Source organism: Hydra vulgaris, chromosome 02, assembly GCF_038396675.1.
Source record: "Hydra vulgaris chromosome 02, alternate assembly HydraT2T_AEP".
NCBI lineage: Eukaryota > Metazoa > Cnidaria > Hydrozoa > Anthoathecata > Hydridae > Hydra > Hydra vulgaris.
In genome coordinates, this window is record NC_088921.1 from 55592102 (window position 1) to 55599398 (window position 7297).

A 7297-nucleotide genomic window follows, 5' to 3' on the forward strand; every position below is an offset into this window, starting at 1 on the left:
CAAAAATTATCTAGCTAATATTAAAATTAATAATAGACGCATATATACAGCACACGTTGTTAAAGATATTGGACTTTTTATAGATTCAAATCTCTCATGAAATTTTCATATAAATGCACTCCGTATAAAACTTAATTGAGCTAATGGCATGCTTTCAATAACTCGCCATTATGTTGATAAAACTACCCTTAAGAGTATGTACTTTTCAACTTTTCAGTCTCATCTCAATTACTGTTGTCAGGTTTGCGAACAAATTGGCAACTGTAATATTAATTAACTGTTATCGGCTCAGCGTCAATAAATCCAAATAAGAAATTTTCAGCTCTATAATACAGAAGCTTTAAACTTCTTCAAAAAACATAAAGTTCGTACCTTGTCAGCAGTAGTTACATCAGCTAATCTTCATTTTATTTTTGATTCCTTTAATAAAAATTTATCTTCCTTTATTACAATCTTTCTCACGGAAACTCGATTTATACATTCACATTTAACTAAAAATATCAATAATGAAAAGCTAAATGTTTCTCCCGATAAAACTTTGAGGTATAGTAAGTATTCAATTACACATCAGTGCATCAGTGAATGGAACCGGATTATTGTGTGCTTTCTGTATGAGTTCAAAAAATTAAAACTTCAAAACAATTTATCTTCACTTCTTTATTTAAAACAAAATAAATTTGAACAAATTAAAAATATATATATATTATATTTTTTACCATTATTAACTTTTTTTAACTTTTTCATCTTCATCTTTTCATCATCTTTCTTCATCATCTTCATCTTTTCAACTTTTTTTAACTTTAACATCTCATCTTTCAACACCATCTCATCTTTCAACACCATCTCGTCTTTCAACACCATCTCATCTTTCAACACCACCTCATCTTTCAATATTTTCTTATCTTCCAATACCATCTCATCTTTCAACACCATCTCATCTTTCAACACCATCTCATCTTTCAACACCATCTCATCTTTCAAAACCATCTCATCTTTCAACACCATCTCGTCTTTCAACACCATCTCATCTTTCAACACCACCTCATCTTTCAATATTTTCTTATCTTCCAACACCATCTCATCTTTCAACACCATCTCATCTTTCAACACCATCTCATCTTTCAACACCATCTCATCTTTCAACACCATCTCATCTTTCAACACCATCTCATCTTTTAATATTATCTCATCTTCCAACACCATCTTATCTTTCAACACCATCTCATCTTTCAACCAGTAACCTAGCAACAAAAAATAGGCCTCCCGCAAAATTTTAATCAAACAAAAAAAAAACTTTGTTTTTAAATACAATTTTGTTTTAATTAAATATAAATCAAAATTTTTAAAAAGAAGTTCACGCCTCCTTCCTTACCAATGTCGCTTATTGAGCTAGAGCCGACGTCGAACCTCGGTCCTCTGGGTTCTGAGCCTGAACTCTAACCATTGCGCCACGGCTGCTCTTCTTCACGGCAATCTTCTTGGTGCTTTGGAGTATTAAAAATGTATCATGCTGGAAACCTGTTTTATTGTTTTGCGTTGAACTGATTCAACTTAGGTTTTATCAGTTTTTAGATAAGAAGCCCATATAGACACTGCATATTTATGGTGTGGTCTAATAAATTTATATAACTTTATATAACTTGAGAGCCGTATTTTCATCAATAAAAGTGTCTTTTTGCATACTAAGAATTTGAAAGGACTTTGAAACAACTGATCAAAAATGTTTGCTCCACTTGTTACATGAAATAATGACTCCTAAATTACGCATTTTAGTAGAGCTTTTTAGGGATTGATTAATTGTACTTTTTTATTTTGTTTCCTATTTATTCCAAAATAACTCAATTTTAACATAAGTCTGTTTTGAAGTGGAGAGTCAACGCTTTGGCGAAATCGAGATTACATCATCAAACTAGTAAAATAATATCAAAAATCTTTATTACATTATTCGACCCAGTGGACACACGACGTAATTTCAACGTTGATTTACGGTTGATTTTTAGTCGCGACGTCATATAACCAAAAATCAACATTTTATCAACGTTGAAAATTCGTTGAAAACGATCAACTTAACACGACGTTGAATCAACGTTAATTCAACGTCTATATTATGAGTTTCACCGTTCGTTTTGCATTTTGAGAACTCAAATACGCATGCGTGACTTTATGAGTCATTGATTAGGCCGGTTAGCAGACGTGTGTATTGCATAAAGAATTTGCTTGAATTTGTTTTAGAGTTTGTTTAAGTAAGTAGTTTTTTAGAGTTTGATTAAATTGTTTTACTATGTATGTTAGTATATTTGACTATACTAATTTTATATTATATAAATATAAAATATATATTATCAATGTTATATATATATATATATATATATATATATATATATATATATATATATATATATATATATATAACTCTTATATGTTGTCAGAAAGTCCATATTGACAAAAAGTAAAAATTAAAATGCAAGACCGGAATTTTTTTTTTTATAAATTGATAGACTGCCTGCCCCAACCAAACCCTCAGTCGATGTAGCAACAGTCTCTTGCGGGTCAGGCTAAAAGATAGTAGATGTAGCAGCACTCCGTTGCGAGTCAGGCTATTTGTCAGTCGATATAGCAGCACTCCCTTGCGAGTCAGGCTTTTTGTCAGTCGATGTAGCAGCACTCCCTAGCGAGTCAGGCTATAAGATAGTCGATGTAGCAACACTCCGCGCATGATTTACAGTAAAAAATATAAAAATAAAAACATTTTATTAAAAAAAATTAAAATAAAAACATTGTTTATATTGTTAAAAACATTCAGAATGTTTCTAAAAACATTCTGGTCAATTAAATTTGCGTTTTTGTGGTTTTTTTAAAAAACGATCAGTTTGTTATTCAATTAATGGTTTAAACTTTCTGACAACTCGCAATTGTTGGACGAAAGTCAAAAGAAATTAAAAGTGACGTATGTGTTGGCGTAAGAATCACTTTTTTCCTTCCGCTCTTCCGCTATATATATATATATATATATATATATATATATATATATATATATATATATATATATATATATATATATATATATATATATATATATATATATATATATATATATATATATATATATATATATATATATATATATATATATATATATACATATATATATATATATACATATATATACATATATATATATATATATATATATATATATATATATATATATATATATATATATATATATATATATATATACATACTATAAAGTGCCTTCTGTTGTTTAGGGAAATGGCTACCCGGTTAAAGCGATGGAGACGGAATAATGTTTTGGTTAATGAGCTTCTTAGTAGTGACATTGGTATTGATTGCTCAGCTTCATTAAATGAAGATGTTTGTAGCAGCAGCAATTGTGAGGCTACTGCAATAGTAGATTCTGAATATAATTCAGGCTCTATCTTACAGGATGAAATTTAAAACTAAAAATAAAAGCAACTCAGATGAAAGCAAATTAAGAGGGAAAATAAGGGGGGGGGGGGGGAATATTCCACACTTTGACCTGGATGATCTATTATATATACGTATAATTTTTATTGAAATTGACCTATTTCTACAAAAAAAAAAGTCATTGAATTTTTGAAATTTTAAAACTATTCGGAATTCCGCGGTATACGCGGTGCCATTGGGCTACCTAACCTGATATTGTATCAAAGTTTAATGTATTTTAAAATATAATAACTTTTTGTTGTAGGTTGATGACCAATGGTTTACAATCAAAGTTCAACATGGCTGGCGGCAAGGGTAAAGAGAAATTTGAAGACACAAACATTTGTAAGATTGTTGTTGGTAAGTCATGAGTAATGTTATCTGTTATTGAAAAACACAATTTGATGATTTGGTGCTACTTTAATTTCAAGTTCTTGCTGTACTTGTTGCAAATTACTCAGGCAATACCTTTTTTTATAGAGAGCGTCATGCTTAGTAAAGCGACTGCTACAGGTTGCTGAAGTCAGAACAGATATCACGAGTTTGTTGAAATATGCACCCGACAGATTTAATGGTGGCGGTCGGTGCGTAAACGACAATTCGAATATGTTAATATAAAGTGTATATATAAAATGTTAACATTCTATCTATTTCTTATATAAACTCCCTTAAAATAATTTTTTGAACATGAAATACACTACTTTTAGCTCAAAATATTGCTTTTTTATTTTCTTATTTTATCGCAATCCAAGTCGAGACAATTTAACATGTTAACGATGACAATTTAACATGGCTGCAGCCTATTTGATATAAGTTATACCCAATAGGCTGTATAATTTTTATCAAATGACCAAAATTTAACGTTGAAATTAGGTTGTTTGAACGTTGTTTTAACGTCTTATCGACAATATATCAACCATATATGGTTGATATATTGTCGATAAGACGTTAAAACAACGTAATTTCAACGTTGAACTTTTAATTTTCATTTTATCGAAGTTGAAACAACGTTTTCATCGACGTTGTTTCAACATCGTGGTTTTCAACGTCGGATTTTGTTTCCAATTCCGCCAAATTTCAACGTTGTTTCAACATTGCATTTCGTCGGTTTGCAACGTTGTTTCCACGTTATTTCAACGTTATTGTACCCACTGGGTTCACGCAATTTTATGTTGAAGAAAACCACCCAGCCGGCAAACAACGTTGAAATAACGTTGAAACCTAACGTTGAATTTACGTTGATTCGACATTTAAAATTAAAGTGTTTTCAACGTTCATTTATCAACGTTAAATTAACGTTAGGCTTAAACGTTGTATCAACGTTGATTCGACGCAAAAAAACGTTACAGTAACGTTGAATTTACGTTGAAACAACGTTTAGAATGACAGTTTTTTTACCGTTGCTTTATCAACGTTAAACCGGCTGTTAAAAAACGTGTTGTAATCACAGAATCTGTTGATAAAAACTGAGATCACCATCAAACCGTAGTATGCATGTCCAATAGTGTTGTTGCACTTCTCTATTACATTACTAAGATATATTATGGATATTAAATCTACTCATAGTCTATACTTAGACTATTTAGAACTTTTCAGTTTAGTTTAGTTAGAATAGTATTATTAAAGCAAGAGATAAAAGTTGTTTTATTGAAAAATGTATTTAAGTATTACATTTATTTACATATAATTGAATAAGATCTACGAATAATTGAATATAATCTACATATAATTTAGAAAATCAAAAAATATTCTATTAATCGAGGTTTCTTTTGCTCCATTGAATACAATAGAAGAAGCTGTAAATAAAAAAAATATATTAAAAAAAAATCAAAAAACGCTAACTTGAAAAAAATATAATGAATAGAAAAGTGTTACAACTTATAAAGGTATTCCATTTACAAAGCCATATAAATTAGTGTTTCTAAGTATACTTTTCCACCTTTGCCCTTCATATCCGTGGAGGCCATACAACTTTTTCAAAAATTCTTGGAATTTTTAAAAGGTAATTTAAATGTTAAACAGGGCCGTCCCGAAGTGGTCTCTAATGGTTAGAAGGGGGTGGGGTTGTATGTATTTTTTGCCAACTAGAAACACACACACAAAAAAAAAGGTCCTCAATATTTGCAATTAGCCAACTATAGTTCAAAACTTGCTAAATGTGTCAACTTAAATGCTTATATGACAGCTTTGGGGGTGGTGGGATACCCCATACACCCCCCAATTCGTGACGGCCCTGTTGTTAGATGATTATTAATAATTTTTTCAAATATATAATTTAATAAAACAACCTTTTTCAAAATAAATTAATAATCAAAATATTAAATTTTTCTAACAATAAAAAGTAATTATCGGGATGGCCACATAAAATTTTCATAAGAAAAATAGGATTTTAGAGGAGATTTTGCACCTAATTTAGAGGATTTTTTTTGTTTTAATTTAGATTTAACGTCCATGTTTTTACACTTATGGGGCTTGGACAGAGGTCAATAATGTCATTTTTTATATATATATATATATATTTATATATATTTATATATATATATATATGAATATATATATATATATATATATATATATATATATATATATATATATATATATATATATATATATATATATATATATATATATATATATATATATATCAGGGATGCGAAGTTCCAACAATTTTTTGGGACTCCGTGCTCAAAAATCATGGACTCCTTGGACTCCGACTCCGGAATTATTTTTTCTTTCTTTTTTAAATTAAATAAGGATTTTTATTTCCTAGAGTTTTTATGTATAAATGCCAGAAAAGTGATAGGGTACCAATAATATTTTTATTATGAATAATATATATATTTTAGGTGCCCTAAGTAGTCTATTCGGTCTTATTGCAGAGCACCGCGGAAAAGCAATTAACAGGAATTCACTCCTCCTTCCTAACCGATGTCGCAAAACTTGCCCAAGGGTGGGTTTGAACTACGGATCCCTTACTTTTTAGGAAAAATAATGGATCCGTGGGTTTATGCAGCCGAGCGCAACCACTGCACTGTCGATTTCTCCCGCTTTTGCTGGATAACAATTAATAAGAATAATACAACTCCAAAGATAACTTTTATTTATTTTGTATTGTTGCATGCACAGAATTCTCAATTTATTTGAAAACATGTGATCATAAAATTATAAAAAGATTTAAATGTTTATTAACATTAACTACATTCTAAATTATAAAGTTACAAAAACAAAATATTACAATATCTACATTGTCAAAAATTATTCAATTAAAAAACTCCTTTGTTCGTAAAAAAAGCATATCGTCAATTAACTCAGATGTAAATCGACTACGATGATCTGGTGTCATGTGCTTCGAAACTGAAAACAGTCGCTCAACACTGACTTGGAATAAGGGTAGCGACAAAGCGACTCGGCAAGCATCCCATAAAACCTCAGGGAACTGTTTAATTGCTTTTAATGGGTTAAGTTTTAAAAAATTCGTCTAAGTTGGAGGAGGTATCTTTAAACATTGATTGAATTTCCGGAATGGTTTTTAGAGCTTGTCGAAACTCCATTTTAATTACGTCTAGTTGAACTTGTGTTTGCTCTTTTGAACGATTCTTTTCAATCTCCTGTTCACACAGCATAAATAAATTTGGTCGTCACTTTGCAACTGGTGAAGCATTCTCTTCGTTTTGTGAACTAGAGTCGACAACATGAACTGAAAAAGAGTTGCGCGCTACTGCGTTTTTAATTTTGTCGAGTTCATCATTCTTATTTTTATTACCCAGTTGAATCAGTTTGTAGTTAATTTTCCAAAGTCCATCAGCTGCAGCTATCTATAGAAATAGAA

At 30.0% G+C, this 7297-nt stretch overlaps 1 long non-coding RNA gene across 1 annotated transcript; it reads left to right on the forward strand.

Annotated features, from left to right (window-relative positions):
* The first annotated feature begins 2159 nt into the window (after positions 1 to 2159).
* On the forward strand, positions 2160 to 4178 carry LOC136076554 (uncharacterized). The gene is made up of 3 exons (XR_010636365.1): positions 2160 to 2243; positions 3270 to 3828; positions 3949 to 4178. It is a non-coding gene; the product is annotated as an uncharacterized LOC136076554 (long non-coding RNA).
* The last annotated feature ends 3119 nt before the right edge of the window (positions 4179 to 7297 follow it).